Source organism: Pinus tabuliformis, chromosome 3_2 (genome assembly GCF_031772625.1).
Source record: "Pinus tabuliformis cultivar Carrire ecotype Pingquan chromosome 3_2, CPIR1, whole genome shotgun sequence".
NCBI lineage: Eukaryota > Viridiplantae > Streptophyta > Pinopsida > Pinales > Pinaceae > Pinus > Pinus tabuliformis.
The window spans coordinates 1,049,071,665-1,049,090,254 of record NC_142302.1 but is presented as its reverse complement, the minus strand read 5'-3'; the positions used below and the strand labels follow the sequence as shown (position 1 = coordinate 1,049,090,254).

General features: G+C 36.5%; 1 long non-coding RNA gene across 3 annotated transcripts in view; it reads left to right on the top strand.

Annotated features, from left to right (window-relative positions):
- Positions 1-18,590, top strand: part of LOC149184192 (uncharacterized) — a 110,839-nt gene that overhangs the window by 46,569 nt on the left and 45,680 nt on the right. Inside the window, exon 3 of one of the 3 annotated variants that reach the window (XR_016257242.1) lies at positions 16,231-16,306. The exons of 1 other annotated variant lie outside the window; for it this stretch is intronic. This is a non-coding gene — a long non-coding RNA (uncharacterized LOC149184192). Of the gene's footprint in view, positions 1-15,956; positions 16,189-16,230; positions 16,307-18,590 lie in introns of those variants that run through there. One more of the 3 variants, XR_016257245.1, reaches the window with a different exon arrangement.

Genomic DNA, 18,590 nt, shown 5'->3' with positions numbered 1-18,590 from the left:
TCACACTTTGCAATAATCCCCTACAAAGACAAAAATATGTCCTTTCCAGAAGTTCCAAAAAATTTGCATTATATTGGATAAAAACCCTAATTTAGGTCCCCATCACACTTTCGTAGTTCAAAAAGTCTGTTGTTGTAGGTTTTTTATGAGCCCCAATATTGCAACAAGAATGTTGCAACTCCTGAGGCTATCAAATTAAATTATCAACCCAGGGTTCATCCCAACTTAAGAGGGGTCGACATTGTATATGTAGCAGACACCTTCCTCTTCCTAGTCCGACTCCCTTTGATGGAAGTGAAAATGGTAATAAAACAACTTCAAATGAACAAAGATCTAGTTAATAAGCCAATCCTAAGTTGCAAAAAGTAAATAACAATAAGCAAATCTATTCTACCTAGAAAGTAAATGGTAGGAAGGAAATCTATTCTATTTGCAAACATGTAAAGCATAATGAAAACTAATCAAATCTAATATATATTGTTGGAAGGAATGACATTTAAAAGATATCTATTATATTTTGTAGGAAACTAAATTCCTAGAGTACTCTTGCAAAAAGGAAATCACACTTTGCATAAAGTAAATTGCGGAAAAAGAATCCAAACTAATTACAGAAATCAACATTCGAAAAGTAAGCAATATAAGAGTTAAATGGTGGCCTAACCAAGCCTCATCTCAACGAAAGTGGAATCATACCCTTCATAGGCTATACATATACTTATACCATGAATTTGAAGTGAACCTAGGCAAGGAAAGTCTCGAAAACAAATTGCTCTAGGTCTGCTACAAGAGTGACATGATTGCTACAGGAGTGAGATAACTTTCTGAATGCCCAAGAAAATTTTATAAAACTTAGATGGGATTTTTTTTTATTGAGTAGGATTTCCTAGGACTCCATTCCAAGTGGAATCACTAAAAAATACCATTGTTAACATGTGCTTAAAAATAGCATAAAATTACTACTCTAAAAACTAGAAATTCAAGAATTAGTGAACTAGTTAACCTATCAAATGCATGACCTATGGGGTAAATTATGTTATTAAATTGGATTATTTTATAACTCAACACAAGTAGAATCAACTCAAATGAATCTCATTAACTTGCTCTAAAAAATAACATAAAATTACTACTATTTTGCTACAAGAGACTTTCAGAAATTCTAGATTTGTGAACTAGTAAACCAATCCAAGTAGCTCAATGATGAATATGAATTTACAAAGTTTTTATAAGAATGAATCATGCTTGTGACTCTATAAATAACCTGAAAAACAAATCACTTCAATCATTTAACCAATGTAACCTACAACAAAAGAGGTATGAACACTATATGTAAAAATACAAGATGCAAGTGAAAAAGACATTCAAAGGAAATAAAAAATTGTACAAGAGGGATATAAAGGTTCTAGAATGGCCAACCCAAAGGATACTCAGAGTCCTATAGATAAAACCAAACTTTAGAAGCTAAAAATGGCACCAAGCTTCATTATTTGAATCAATCCAAGTACATCCCTGCTAGAAATGAAAGTGGAGTTGCTAAAGAACAAGTTTTCTCCACATTAGGCGAACTTTGAGTTCTAAAATGGGAATCCTAAGGAAATTATAAAATAATAGTGGAAATAATAAAATAATATTAGATTATATCATCAAATTTTAGAGGGAAAAAAGAAAAAATTGTATTTTCAACTAGTATTTTGAACTTATCCCCCTAAGGGTTAACTCAAATTTTGAGCAGAAACACTGGTTGGACACCACATTTGATTCCCCATCCAAGGATTACCCATGTTGCATACTTTCGATGGACCCTACTACACGAAAAATGAGAAAGACATGAAAATCTGATTGCAATCACGTTTTATTCATGTATTTCTCATTTTACGTGTAGCAGGGTCCATCAAAAGTAGGTAAAATGGGTAGTCCTTGGATGAGGAAATAAATTTTGCATCCAATGAGTACACCCACTCGAAATTTGAGTAAAGCCTTAGGGAGATAAGTTGAAAATATGAGTTGAAAAAGTAGTTTTATTATTTTTTAATCTTTTTATTTTTTAACTCTAAAAATGGTGAATCATCCTCCATGATTGACATCATCATCTGAATCCTATTGGTTCTTATAAAGTTTATTTTGGTTGTACATTTTTCATAGGAGGCCCATTTTAGACCTCAAAATTCCCTTAATGCAAGAAGACTAAGAAATATATGCCTGTATAGTAAAATTTGAATTGGTACTTATACAAAGTGATGAGGAAGCATTCTCCTGGAAAGGAGGCATCTTTCCCCTCCAAAATCCCTCAAAAAGTGGATTTAGTTCCCAAAACTAGTAATTTGCATTAAATGAGAGGGAATACATTCCTAGATTTTCTCAATCAATTGAGCTCCAAAATTTGTGCAATAATTTCATAATATCTTGTTCATTTATTATCCAATATTGGTCCTCTTGTAGCAGGGAGAAGGTCCCTAGATGATCTCATCCTCCAAGTCTTCATAATCTGCCCAATATTCTCATAATATTTTAGAAAAATAAATAATATTAGGCACAAATATGCAATTATATTTAAACCTTCATAATGAACATATTAAAGTTAAAAATATGTCATCTAATGCAAAAAGAGAGGTTTAATATGCTGAATGATGGTCAAATGGGCCTTAATTTATGTATAATTTGGAGGCCCATCACACGCCCCCACTGAAAGTGTTATTCATCCTCTGAGTAACTTAGTGACTTAATTGTGCATCATCCATGGCCTTGGTGCCTCCTTAACATCCCAAGCTACCTCAGAAGGAATTTTGGCACATCTTCTCTTGCTCCGTCATCTTCCTCTTCTTCCCCAACTTCTTCTTTTGCTTCTTCTTCTTGGCCGTGGGAAAGGTAATTCTTTGTTTCCAAAATAATTGCAATTCCCTTTCTTATTAGGCTCAATTAAATCCACATTTCATTTTTTATTCAAACTTTTATAAGAAGTTTCTCATAGGTTGTACTATTGAAAAAAGATGAAAAAATTGCAGCCTACTTGTTCACATATGGCAAGGAGAAATATGTATTTACCCTTCCTTTGGATGTTTTCTTTTGAATCATAAGATTTTGGGGTGAAATTTCTCAAAATCAGGCTCTTTTGCAGCTCACTGGACTTTCCTGTAGCACATTGTCTTCTCATGTAGAAAATTTATCCTTTCTTGTAACATTATTTTCTGGTGAGAGGCTTATTTAATGCCCCTATTTTTCTATCTTTTGAGATTTTGAGGGCTCTTTAGGGGTCTCTTCTTTTGCTTTATGTTCTCCTCCTCCTTCTTCCTTTGTCTTTTCTCCTTCCTTTTCCTCTTCCACTTCCTCTTCTTTCCTACCTCCAACACTAGATTTTGGTGTCTCTTCTTGTTGTGTTGTGGTGAGGGATTGTGTTTCAATGAATGCCTCTCTATCTAAGTCTACAAAGTCAGTCCACAACACAAGGTTCTTGAGGTGGCTTAAGGAATTCATGACAATGAGGCCATGATGGGAAATGTGATGGTGCCTCCTTTCCTCAATCTCTGGCTCATTTCAATGATGGAATGAAGGAGGAAATGTGGAACACTAAGATTTCTTGGAACTGGTTACTCTATCCGGAACCTTAACTCATAGAGAAACTTAAATTTATGGGAATTCACAAGACTCAACCTCCCCTCACAAGATATGTACCTCTCTTCAATTGAAACCTCCTCCCATGACTTCTACTGCTACTTCCTTAAATTATTTGAAGGGAATTTCCAAGATTTTTCTTTGAGCAGTCTAGGGTGTAGAGGGTGGTTGATGATTTTTGGATAGAGAGGGAGATGAATGGTACCCCCTAACTTAGTGAAAAAATTCCCTTGCTCTTGCCTTGCCTTTCTTATGTGAGAAAATATTTTTTTCAAAAGTATTTACTTTCATAGGGGTTTGCTACAAGATGCCTGTAGAAAGTAGAATTCTCTATGCAATTGTATGGAAAGTGGGGATAGAGGAGGCAACTTACTCTTTTAAGGATGGCTCCATTATGTTCATGGGGGGTTTGAGGAAATTTCTTGGTGGTTTAGGATCCTTTTCGCCTCTTAATTCATCCCTATAGCATCTCTTTTGTGTTCCTGTAGTGAATCAGGTACTCCTATAGAAGTGGTATCCAATCCTGTAGCACCTCCTATAACACCTACAAACTTATATTGTATCTCTTCTGTAGCACCCTAGGCATCCCCTGGTAGCATCTAGCTCAAACTTCAATGAAGTAGTGGGACTCTCTTACCATTTTGGGAATGCCATCTTGGTTCAAATGAAGTTTTGACTCATCTCTTAGTCCTTCAGTGTGTTGGATGAGTTATCCTTGACCTACCACCTCTGTAACTTCTCAAGCCGACTGGCTAACTCCTCGTAATTATAATCCTCCTTTTCTTGTTGTTTTCCACGTTGCATGAGTTCTTAAGTAAATTGTAGTCTTACTAGTCGAGGGTGGCCAATTTTACTAGCCACTTTCCGCCTATAAAACCTTATCTCTTGTGCATTGAAAACAATGATTTTAACCATAATATGCTCAACAGAAGAGGTGAAGAATGATGCATACTTGTGCCTACTTGATTTTGAGCTGTTACAAATGCATGCATGTTGTTGCTAGGTTGATGATCAATCAACTGTCCTCTAGAGGTGCCATCTCTCATTTTCTTGCTTGTGGATAGGTCCTCATTAAACACAACTATGTGATGATGTATTTGACTGATACAATCTCTCTTTCATGTAGGTATTTTCCTGTTATACTCTTGACCTGCTAGAAATCTAGAATACCAGAAATACGAAGAAATGTATCCCAAAACATAGAATTACCACATGAAATGAGATAAACTGCAAGATACTTTATTATTCAAAAGAAGATTACAATGTTTACTTGCCTCTTTGAGGGGGAAACCTCCAACAGAGTAAAGCTCATTTTCAATAAGACTCGATGATCTTTCCCTTACTAATTAAGACTATTTATAGCTTAATGACATCCAAAACCCTAACTACTAGTGGTCCCTTGCATAACACGGGTTAACCACTTTATTTATTAACTATGGCCCATTTACAACTAATTGTGGTCCCTTTTCTATAATGTGGGTCAACCACTTACAATTATTAATGCATGATTTATTGACTCTTTAACTAACTATGACTCTCACTCATCCCCTTGGGCTTATTACATAAATAAAGGAGTTAGGTTTGGACCCTAACACACCCTAGCCCATTAAAATAAGCCTTCTCCTCAAGGTTGAAGCTGTGGAAACTTCTGAGGAATAGTGGTTGGTTCCTAAGTCGCATCTTCTGGAGAGGTGTCTTTCCACTTGATGAGCACTTCCTTGATGGTGCGGTCGTGGAGATGTCTTTCAAGAGTATCGAGGACATGGTGTAGTCAGAGCCAACGTGAGCCTTCCTCATCTAATTCGAGTAGACTTGTTTGAACCCTACTATTGCTCCCCACCACTTTCTTGTGGCACGATACATTGAAGACCGCATCGATTTTTGAAGTAGGTGGCAAGGCCAGTTTGTAAGAGACTACTCCTATGCGCTGAAGTATCTAATAAGGCCCATAAAATTTTGGTGCTAGTCCTCGACAACCCCTTTCTTTGAGAGACGTTTGCTTATATGGTTGAAGTCGCAGGAATGCATGATCTCCTTCTTGAAATTATCACTTAGAACGATGTTGGTCAACCTGTTGCTTCGTTCTATTTCGAGCATGATGTAGATTATATTTGATATGAGCTATTATGGCGGCTCGGTTCTATAGGAGTTGATCAACTTCTTGTACTTTAGAACATCCAGGGATATAAGAAACTAGTGAAAGTGGGAGTTGGACATACACTGCCTCATATGGATTCATCTTGGTGACTTCATGATAGTTAGTATTATACCATCATTCAGCTTAAAGGTAGCCACTTTACCCAGTGATGTTTCTTGTCTGAAGTGAAGCACCTCAGATAAGTCTCCAAACATTTGTTGACTGCTTATGTTTGACCACCGGTTTAGGGATGATAAGTCATGCTTAGTTGGAGTTGCGTGCCCTGTAGCTTGAAAAGTTCCTACCAAAATTTGCTGGTGAAAGTGGGGTCTCAGTCAAACACAATGGAAATAAGCATGCCATGCAATTTGAAGATCTGGTTCAAGAAAACTTGAAGCACCAAAGTTGGGGTAAATGGGTGTGGTAGAGCGGAAAAATGAGCATATTTGGAAAGTATTTCAATAACCACCATGATTAATGATTTGTTTCCTGACTTTGGGATACTAACGATGAAATACATGGAAAAATTCGTCTAGACAGAAGCAGGGAGTGGAAATGGTTGTAGGGTTCCCGGTAACTTGATTGTTTCCCCTTTGTTGCATTGGCACACATCACATCCAGCTACAAAAGTAAGAATGTCGTTCTTCATGCCAGTCCAAAAGAAATAATGACGTGCTTGAGCAGAAGTCTTCTAAAAGCGTGAATTTCCTGCAATCAAAGATGAGTGCAACTTATCCAAGATGCGGGTTTTGAGGGTGGAGGCCAGGTATAACATTACTCTATCCTTGTAGTGAAGAATATCATCCTTCCAAGAGTAGTCTACTGAGGAATTAGGTTGTTCTCTTAAGTTATTAATGAGTTGGTACAAAGAGAGGTGGGAGAACAATTCATTGTGGGCCTCTTCAATCTAATCTAGTATGGGTAGAGAGAGTGATAGAAGGGTGCTTTCATCCTCAAATTGTCACAATAAGGAATCAACCACTACATTGTCACACCCCTTCTTGTAAATTATCTCACAATCATATGCCAACATTTTGGCAAGCCATTTATTTTGTTGTGGCAATGATAGATGTTGCTCTAGAAAATATTTTAGCCTATGATGATCCATGTGGATTTGGAAATGTCTCCCCGATAAGTATGGTCTCCAGTTGTCTACTGCAAGTGATATGACCATCATTTCTTTCTCATATGTAGATTGACCCAGATATTTGTCGCTGAGTTGTTGACTAGTGAAAGCCAATGGTCTACCTTCCTACATTAATACAATGCCAATACCCATACATGAAGCATCACATTCAATCATAAAAGATTTGGTGAAGTTGGGTAAGGCCAATACGGGAGTGGAGCACATGGCCTGTTTGAGAGCCAAGAAGGCCTGTTGAGCTACATTAGTCCAGAGAAATGAATTTTTCTTGAGAAGATTAGTGAGGGGTCTAGAAATGAGTCCATAATTGAGGACAATTTGCAATAGTAGCCAGTGAGACCCAAGAATCCCCTCAAAATTTTCAAAGTTTTTGGTTGCGACCAATCTTGCATTGCCTAAATCTTTTTCTGATCAACCCTCACTCCTTCACGACCCACAATGTGTCCCAAATACTCTACTTCTTCCACACCAAAGGAGCACTTGGATAATTTGACAAATAATTTGTGATCTTGGAGCAGTTGCAATATCTGGTCTACATGCCAAAGATGTTTGTCCTAGGTTATGTTCTAGATGAGAATACCATCGAAGAAGACTAGGACAAATTTTCAAAGATATGGTTTCAAAAGGTAGTTCTTCAGGCTTTGAAAAGTAGATGGAGCATTACAGAGACCAAATGGCATGACCAGGAATTCATAATGGCCTTCATGAGTTCAGAAGGCTGTCTTGGGAATGTCTACCTCCTTCACGTGTATCTAGTGATACCCTGAGTGGAGGTCTAGCTTGGTAAAGAATTTAGCACCATGCAATTCATGAAGCAGAACATCAAAAACTGGAATAGGAAATTTGCCCTTGATAGTGAGCTTTTTAAGGGCCCAAAAGTTGGACAAATGCGCAATTCTCCATCTTTCTTTAGAACCATGACCATTGGAGATGAATAAGGGCTAATGCTGGGATGGATAACACAGGTTTCGAGGAGTTCCTTGATGATAATTTCAATTTCATTCTTTTGGGAAAAAGGATATTGATATGGGCGGACATTAGGCGGATGGGAACCCGGGACCAAAGGGATGCTATGAACATGTTCACCCTTAGAGGGTGGAAGCTCTTTAGGTTTGTCAAAAACCTGTTGTTGGTGATCTAATACTTTTTGCATCCCAAGATGAATATGATGAGTATTGGATTCAACGGACATGATGGCATTAAATTGGGCGACTACTCCATGATGGCCTTTTTTTAAAACCTTCTCCATTCAATGTGAGTTTATGATAGTAGGAGCACCTGCCTAGAGTCCCCTCAATGTATGAATGTGGTCGTTCTTCTTAAAGCTCATATATAAATCCTGGAAATCCATTGTGATAGGGCCCAGTGTAAGAATCCATTTAGCACCAAGGACAATGTCACAACCACCCATTTCAATGGAAAACGTGTGGCTCTTTAGGTGGTAATATCCCATATGAAGCTTAATATTTTCACAGCGGCCCTCACATTTCATGGTCCCCCCATCAACGATAAGGACTTGGAAATTAGATACCACCCGTACAAAGTAATGAACAACTTCTATGACTCTCTTATGGTAATAAGTATGATTTTTTCCACTATCGATCAATACCACTACTAGTCGATGTTTAATAAAGCCTCAGATTTTGAGAGTATTAGGGGAAGAAATTATAGCTAAGGCATGTAGTGATATAACCGGCTCATCTAGCGTAGCTGTGACATCATTTTCTGGGAAAGTTTGGGTTTCACCTACTTCTTCCTCAGGAACCTCAAGAGATGGAGCTTCATCTACTGAGTTGTTATCAGTAGCATCAATTTGAAAGAATTTTGGTTCCTTGCATTTATGCCTAGGGGAGTGCTTGTCATCATGGTAGTAACACAATCCTTGTTTCCTTCTTTCGGCCATTTCTTCCAGTGACAACTTTTGAACCTTTAGTGTTTGGGTGGGGCCTAGAGCCTAGGTGGGACGTGCCTTGGTGACAAAATTAGGATGACTAGACTAGGAATTTAAGGCAACTTCCACATCTAAGGCCTTGCGGCATCCATCCAACCAAGTAGCTGGCTGGTGCATCCAAACATGAGATTGGATGGATTCCTTTAGGCCACTTATGAAACATTCCAATTAAAAATCATATCCTAGGCCGTTAGTTTCGATGTCCAATTATTCAAAGGTTGCAATGTAGTCCTTTACTGTACCTGTTTGTCAAAGCTTAGTGAGATACCCCAAAAAAATAGATTTTCGGTCAAAGCCATCACATATGGATTTTGAGAACATGTTCCATGTTTCTCTCCCTGGATAACATTTCTGATGCCACTGCCATCTCTCTTGGTCCAAGTAAAGGGATCCCACATGTAGTTTAGTTCCATCTTTGTAGATATCATTAAGGGAGAAATATTGTTCCATTTAGAGTCATCAAATTTGTACTTGTCCATCTTGGGTGTCCAGTGGCTCGAAGAGTGGTGATTTCCATGGAAGTGAATGTGATGGTTAGATTCTCCTTCTATGTGTGCATCAACACTAGGCTCCTCCCTACAAGATGAATTTATAAGGTCTACTAGTTGTGAGATATGGGTGGAAATTTTCACCTTAAATTCCTCAATTTTTTTCTCAAGTTTGTCGACCTTCTCGACTACCCTTTCCGTAGCCATAACCTGAGATCTGGTACCGAGCATACACCATCCCCAGTCAAATTTTTGAGCTTACTTAAGAGTAGTATTCTTGGAAAGAGGGTGAGCTTGGGAGTCTAGTGGAGTGGGTCACTTGAAGTCATGTTGGGAAAAATTTTGGGACCGCCGAAAAATTGGGGTATTACAAGTGAATGGTTCCACTACGACTAGCTTGATGTCCTGAAGCTTATGGACTAATTCTCTTGCAAGCATCCTGGGATGGCCTCAAACTTTATTTTTTTACTCCCATTTGATCAATATTGCAATGGCCGAATTCCAGAAAGCTTGATGCTGCCAAATATCCTGTGAAAATCAGGTCTGGATTGTAGTAATAAAAACCCCAAGGTATTGGTACTGTACAATGCGTTGCAATAATATGATCTGGACTATGGTGGCTAAAACCCTCACTACGTAAAGAGTCTGATCTACACTGTGAAAACCCTTACTACTGAATCTGATATGTATGACGACGACAGAACCCCAACTACTGGATCTGATCTAGACAGTGGTAGTCGAACCCCAACCACTGTATCTGATCTGGAAGACAAGGTAGAGGGCGATCTTCAGATAGCGAAGGGAACTATGGTCACAAAGGAGTGTCATGTGCTACAGATCGCGATAATTTTAGGGATCCAACAATAGTACTCAGGTCAATATTTTAGGGTGCTAACAAAAGAGGATCAATTGTACCCTTAGCTGTACTACCCGACTACCCTATTGTACGTGCAAGTAATCTCCCCGAGTGTTGTTCTCAGTGTACTATAGTAGCAAGATGACCGACGACTTACCTAAGGTTAGGTTTTAGGTTATCCTAGAGGGCTTATGATATACCCAAGGGTACATGGTAGTGCAGTTCATGCACGGTTTCGTCTAATGTGCTACTACTCGAAGGGGTACCCAAAAGGGTTACAACGGAGTCCAACAAGCATGACCACCTCTTGTAGTTCCTGTGTGCATGCCTCCACAAATCCACAGGTTCATGCACTCAACGACAGATCTCATGGTTTAAAGACGTTGGAACACGTCTCTAGCCTAAAAAAAATCTACATAAATTGGAAGTACAACTGACGTTGGAAAGTGCTTTAATAACACTTCTTATACTCTTTATTTGTGAGAAATCCATAATACCAAAAATACGAATAAATATAGCCCAAAACATTAATTACCACATGAAATGAGACAAATTGCAAGATATTTTATTATTTAGAAGCATATTACAATGTTCACTTGACTCTTCAAGAGGGAAACCTCCAACAGAGTAGAGCTCAATTACAATAAGACTTGATGATCTTTCCCTTACTAACTAAGACTATTTATAGCTTAATGACATCCAAAACCCTAACTACTAGTGATCCCTTGCATAACACGGGTTAGCCATTTTATTTGTTGACTATGGCCCATATACAGCTAATTGTGGTCCCTTTTCTATAATGCTAGTCAACCACTTACAACTAACTATGACTCTCACTCAACCCCTTGGGCTTATTACATAAATAAAGGGGTTAGGGTTGGACCCTAACATTTCCAGTGTTTGATCTATTGTTGATGGAGTGAATTGGTGACCTTGCAACTACTCCTCAGCTATGATGTGACATCTATAAGCCTCAGAGATGGCCTCTTTATGCTTTGGGATGGCCAAATATTCATTCTAGAGCTACACCGGTCCTCTATTTATGATCTTGTTGGATCTGTGGAGGCTGCTACATGACTGATCTCATTCCTGCAGCAATCATAGAGTCCCTCCACAAAATGCCATTCAAATATTATGTTGTTTCATGAAATGCATTCAGTGACTTGGATGAATCATGGTGAGCCTAGGGATAAGAACAAAAGCTCTGATGGTGGTGAAAGCTTGTGAAGAAGGGGTGAAGGCAAAGTCTCTTTTCTTTGTTTTTTTGTTTTTTCATGAAAATAGGTGGAATCTTGAGAAGAAGTTGGTTAAATGGAGTGGATGAGAGGTGAAGGAGGTTTGATGAACCTCTCCTGACATTTCCCAAGGGAAAACATGATTTTTGACCCCTTTTTCTAAGCAAATCTTAATCTTGTAGCAAATCTGGACACTCCTTTAACAATTCTAAAACACTTGTGTAGTAATTTTTTTTATCCATATCTCTCAAATGGTATATTGGATTGAACTAAAATTTTTTGAGCATGTTTCCATTATTCTTATGCACCTCCCCATTAAACATTCTATCCAATGGATTCACGAATCTTGAGAAAAATTTAAAATGGTTGTAGGTGATGGAGGCTGATTTCTCGAAAAGTGTGTAGTCGAATTTGTTGAAATTACTTGAGCATGTCACCATCATCCTTATACATCTCCCCATGAAATAGATCAGGAAAATGATTCATGGTTTTTGAGATATGGTTAAAATAATTTATGCCCTGTGTATTTTGCTAGTCCTGTAGCAAAACATAACCTTCCTATAGCATTTTAGGACAACAAGGAAAATGAATGGGAAATGCTTAGGAATGATGGGTGGATGTTGGAAATGGATGAGGGTGATGGACTGACATGGAATTGGTCATGTTGGAGCATCTAGGTAAAGGAGGAGAAAGCCCAAGTCTGACTTTCTTTGAATAGGTTTTTGATCAACTTTTTCTTTGGTGCTAACTTGTTTTTGTTGCTTGCAAAGGTTGGAGAGTACCTACATTCATCAGTGAGATACATTGAGCAAAGAAAAAAAAATCATTTTTTCAATTTTTTTAGGCCTGCTAGTTGCCTCAATGAGGTTTTCAACTAGTAGGTTTTCCTAGGTGCCTCAAAGGAGGTTTTCACCTAGGATCTTTTTTTCTTTCTTCTTTTTTCCAACCCATTGACCGTCTCATGGACGTTTTCAATCAATGAGCCAATCTCAGGAACCTTAAAGGAGGTTTTCACCTGATATTTTATTTCTTTTATTTCTTTTATTACTTTATCCTACCCTACTTGAAAAAATTAAAAAATATCTTTCAAGTATAGGAATACTTCCAATGGAGCCATGTGCATAACAAGATGACAGATAAACTAATGTGTAGGCTCGAAACATATGCTTTGAAATGTACTTGAATATTAGAGACCAATTGATTTGACTTTGATGATATCAAGAACTATTGAATAAGAGAGTGATGTTCCATCTTTATTATTTTTTGTAACCAAACCTCAATATAGCTTTCACGCCCTTGGTTTGCTTGCTCATCTGGATCATTCTTCATGTCTTCATTTTTTTTTTCCATTCAAATATTTTACTATTTACTGATTAGCCCCTTGAACACATAAAGAATATGATGATAAGCATTGTAGAAATTCTTCAATATCAGGCTCTAATGGTTGCTCTCCATCAAATGTAGTCCATGATTCTTTAGTCTCCTCTGAATCTTCTTCTTTTGGATGTTGTTCTTCAACAAGAGCAAGAGAATTTCTTCTTTGTAATACTCTTTCCAATCCAAGATGAATGTCATTTGGATCAAGAGGATTTGTTTGGAGATTTTGTATCTCAACATTGTAAGTGGGATGAGTTACTTTATTTCTTGGGTTTGGAAATGGTTGTGCAGGTAGTTGAGTGGGAGTGGGTTTTTAAAATGGTTGTGGCTGAGCATGTGGTTGTGTTGGAGGTAGATGGGATGGATAAAATTAAGTTTGGTATGGAGGATATTGAGGATATTGAGGGAAATATGGATCACCCCATTGAGGAGGTTGGTGTTGATATGGATGAAATGGAGGAATGACATATTGAGGAGGATAAGGCCATGAATATGGATCACCCCATTGGGAAGGATAAGACCATGGAGACCAAGGTGAGGTGCTAGGTGGATACCAAGGTTGAAATTGTGCATTATAACTTGTATTGAAAGAGGAGGGGTAGTTCATATCTTGTTGATATGAGTTGAAAAAGTAGGGCTTCTCCATGCCTCCCTATAATTTCCTACACATGATCAAGTGGGGGGGTTTTGGTATTGAAGAATATAAATTTTTATTTTTATATAAAAAAAATCTTGAATGAGAATGATAATACAATGAGAGATGCCTAATGCAATTTTTTTGTTTTTGCAGAAAATATGAATGCAGAAAATAAAGAAGGAATCATTCCAAGAACAAGAGAGTGATTTCTTTCAATCCCTCCCCAAAAACGATGCCAAAAATTGATGAGCACTAGTATTGCAACAAGAATGTTGCAACTCTTGAGGTTGTCAACCTAAATTATCAACCCGGGGTTGATACAAACTTAAGAGGGGTTGGCACTGTATGTGCAACAGACATCTTCCTCCTCCTAGTCCAACTCCCTCTAATGCAAGTGAAAGAAGGAAATAAAAAAACTTCAAATGAACAAAGATCTAGGTAAGCCGCTAATCCTAAGTTGCAGAAGGTTAATAAATATTAGAAAATATATTCTTCCTAGAAATTTATAAATGGCATGAAGGAAATCTATTCTATTTGAAAACATGTAAAGAATAATGAAAACTAAGTAAATCTAATCCATCTTGCTGTAAATGAAATGAAATTTAAAATATATCTATTCTATTTTGTAGGAAAGGAAATTCCTAGAGTACTCTTGCAAAAAGGAAATCACACTTTGGATAAAGTAAATTGCAGAAAAGGAATCTAGACTAATTGTAGAAATCAACATTCAAGAATTAAACAATATAAGAGCTAAATGACGGCCTAACCAAGTCTCAGCTCAACCAAAGTCACCTCAGAGCCTTCATAGGCTATAAACCTACTTATACCATGAATTTGGAGTGAATCTAGGAAAGGAAAATCTCGAAAAAAAATTATTATAGGTCTACTACATGACTGTTATAGGAGTGACATGATTGCTACAGGAGTGAGATAACTTGCCGAATTCCCAAGAAAATAAAATGAAAATGAGATGGGAATTTTTTTTTATTAGTCGGGATATCTGATGACTTCATTCCAAGTGGTATCACTCAAAAATACACTTGTTGACATGTGCTAAAAAATAGCAGAAAATTACTACTCTAAAAACTGAAAATTCAAGAATTAGTGAGCTAGTTAACCTATAAAATTCCTAACATGATCAACTGAAAATTCTATGAGGTAATTTTTTTATTATTAAATTGTATGTTTTTTTGACTCAACACAAGTGGAATCAACTCAAATGAAGCTCATTAACATGTTCTAAAAACTAACAGAAAATTACTAATATTTTTCTACAAGAGACTTTAAGGAATTCTATATTTGTGAACTACTAAACCAATCCAAGAATCTCAATGATGAATATGACTTTTAAAAGTTGTTATAAGGATGCATCATACTTATGACTCTGTAAATAGCTTGCAAAAAAACTCACTTCAATCATTTAACCAATGTAACCTACAACAAAAGAGGCCTTAACACTAAATGTAGAGATAAGAGATGCAAGTGAAAAAGACATTCAAAGGAAATAAATAAATTTTACAAGATGGATCTGAGGCTCCTTGGATGGCCAAGCCCAAAGATACTCAGAGTCATAGGGATAAAACCAAGCTTTAGAAGCTAAAAGTGACACCAAACATTATTATTTGAATCTATCCAAGTACATCCCTGCAAGAAATGAAAGTGGAGCTGCTAAAGAACAAGTTTTCTCCTCAATAAGATTAAGGAATGCATTCCCCTAGAGGAAAATTTGAATTGGTAATTATAAAAAGTAATGATTAAGCATTCTCCTTGAAAGGATTCAACTTTCTGCTCCAAAATCCCTCAAAAAGTGGATCTAGTTCCCAACACTAGGAATTTGCATTAAATGATAGGGAACACATTCCTAGTTTTTCTCAATCACTCGAGCTCCATAATTTGTGCAATAATTTTATAATATCTTGTTTATTTATTATCCAATATTGGTCCTCCTATAGCAGGGAGCGAGCCCCTAGATTATCTCATCCTCCAAGTCTTCATAATTTGCGTAATATTCTCATAATATTCTACAAAAATAAATAATAATAGGCAGAAATATACAATTATCTCTAAACCTTCCTAATGAACATATTAAAGTTAAAAATATGTCATCGAATGCAAAAAAAAGGTTTAATGTGTTGAAGGATGATCAGATGGGCCTCAATTTATGTCTAATTTGGAGGCTCGTCAGTTGCATCAATGGGAAAAGCATTGATTAGCATAGGTTGATTTCACTGTAACTGTGATGACCCTTGAAATGAGGAAAAAAATAAAAATAATTTTGAAGCTTCCGTTTCTATAGGCTTCTATCATGGAAGTTTCCATTCTCTGTTAAGGATGTCCTCGAATTCCTATGTATGAGGTCTTATATTTTATCCTATGGATCTTATCCCCTTCTAAAGTGGATGTTACACTAGTTTAATGGATCTACAACCTTCTCATTTCTCCTATAAATGCATTACCTGCTATTAGGGTCGGGTTGGGTTTTGGAAACTCTAAATTATTCCCTTATGCTTCTAATTTGTGTCTAGAGGTTCATAATCCATCCATATGCTTGAGGTATGATTGAAGGCTTGCTATTATGGTAAAGGAAGACAAGATAGCTGAGAGAGATCTACAAGGTCAAGGCCTACAAGGGTTGTAATCTTCTCCTACTTTTATTAATACAAAAATGCCTTGTTTTCCTATACATTATGTCTCATTTATGCATATGTAGAACAATGAATCCTTGGCTTCTTGTTTAGAGTTGTTTGTATATGTTATTTGTATGTTTCGATTCTCTTTCTTGTTTTGGATGTTTTGTAGGTTCCAATTTTATCATTTGGAGTTGGAGCTAAATCTTGCAAGTGGGGAGAAGAAGAGAGCTTGCATTAGTTCCCAAGTAAGTCTTTCTTCCATATTATAAATTTCTTTAAGGAAATTAAAGCAATTTTGTCTTCGTTGTTTCTAGATCAAGCCACTAGATATATGGAGATTTCTTCTTTTTGCAATTTGAGAATATTTTAAAGCAATAGAGGAGAATAAGCAACAAACAGTTCGGTGGTTTTTTTGTCCTAGGGGTTTTCCACCTAAAAATATTGGTGTCTTCATGGTATGTTACTGTTGTTTTATGTGTGCATGTTTCTCTCCTTGTTTTGTTGAAGTTTATATTTTGAATTATTGTTTAATTGTAGAAAGAAATGTATTATTTGTGCAATATCGATTCAACACCCCCTCCCTAGTATGGATAGTTTCTAACACAAGTTTGTCCTACTTGATACTTGTGACACATAAATCACTTCACTCTGCAATCTACATGTCTCATAAATATTAACACATGGAGCATATCGCTTCAATGAAGAAAATATGGAATGTCTGGGGGAATCAGAAGCCCACCATTGCGTTACAAACCAATCTTAGCAATATAAATGTAATGTGATAAGAAAATGCATTTGCAAAACCAAATGCATGTACCTAAAGAAGTGAAAAAATAGAATATAGTTTCCAACATTAATTTGCCAAGAAAAAATGAAAAATAATTGACTATTCTAAATGAATAGTAATATTTCTGTAGTTCATAGTCACAAGTGCATATTCCTAGTGGAAACATGAAAAATTGTTCCAACTCTTGTTGCATGTGAATTATAATCCTACCTTGAATTGTGCAACTTATAGGGTGAATTAAGAGAATTACTACCAATTGAATGTTAAGCCTTTACATCAAATATTATACCCACTGATGTTCAGTTTACATCAAATTTTCCATGCCTATACATCTTTACTTTTCTACATGGTCATTAATTTAGCTTTTTTTGATGGTTGTTTAAACTTTAATTACATCACAACAGAGGCTACTACATCTATTGTTTGTTTGAAATTCAATAATCTTCATCACATGTGTAGTAGAACTTCAAGGAGAATGAGCTCCAGTGCCTCATGCTCTAGTGAAGAATTGAATGTCAAAGTAATGGAGTTTTTCTAATTAGTAGGCATATATTCCTAGCCATTTTCTACAGTTTCAAAGCTCATGATGTCATTGCCTAAGTACAAACTACAAGAGGTTTGAACATATAAATGATGTATCTGTAAAAAGACACCCACTCAACTATAATCCTAGAAGCTACGACTAGTCAGTGGTTATTCTAAGATCTAAACATCAAATCCCACAAAATAATTTCAATTATAACTATGGAACTAGCCCAATGGGTTTCTATCACCTCATAGAACTGAACTTAGAATGTTTTTTCCTCAACAATCCAAGATAACTACTACAAAATCCGTAGGTATCAAAGATGCTTCTCATCGATTTACCTCTTTATTTCTAAATTACAAAGTTGAAAGACTTACCTAATTACTTTAGAAGAAACATTTCAAAGTGTTGAAACAAAGTCTAGACTCTAAATTATAGTCATTTTTTTCGTTTTTGTGTTGAAGTATCCAATAACCTCCTTAATATTATAGCTGCAGTCAAATCCAAAACATAAATTTAATATCATTAAAGGAGAACAAAGACTAAAAAGGAAAGGCAAATTAGAAAGTCAATAAAGATCATATACTACAGAAAGTGGTAGAGGAAGAGAATCAAAATGAAAAAGAGTAAAGAAAGCATGAAGAGGATAAGAATGAGAGGAAGGGAGATGATAAAAAAAATAGAAATATGAATATGGATAAGGAAAGAAGAGGAAGAGGGAAGATGGGTAGGATGATAAGGAAACGGAGATGACAAAGGCCAAAACTCAAGAATAAAGAGAATAAATAAAAAGAGAGGAATACAATTTCCCTACAAAGAAAAAAACCCAGGTAATAATAGCATCTTCCCACACCATCCATTCATCCCCCTCCACCTCTACCAAGAAACACAACTTACTCTCCCTTGTTGTACCAGTAGGGGGGGGGGGGGGAGATTGAAATGCCAAAAAGATGAAAGGAACAAAACCCATAACAAACAAAAAAATCCAAAATTTAATCGGTCAAAGAAAATTACAAAATGTGAGCTCGAGTCTGAGGGTTTCAACAACCCTGTTGAAGACATTGAGTGAAAAGAGATCTGGAGTTATTCCTTAAAGGTTTCACAAGTCCTGTATCATTTTCCATGAAAAAGGATAAAAATGCAGAGCTTTGGGAAGGAAGAAGTTCTCACTTCAAACCCCTAAGATATTGATTTCCAAAGAGGGCTATGGTGAGGA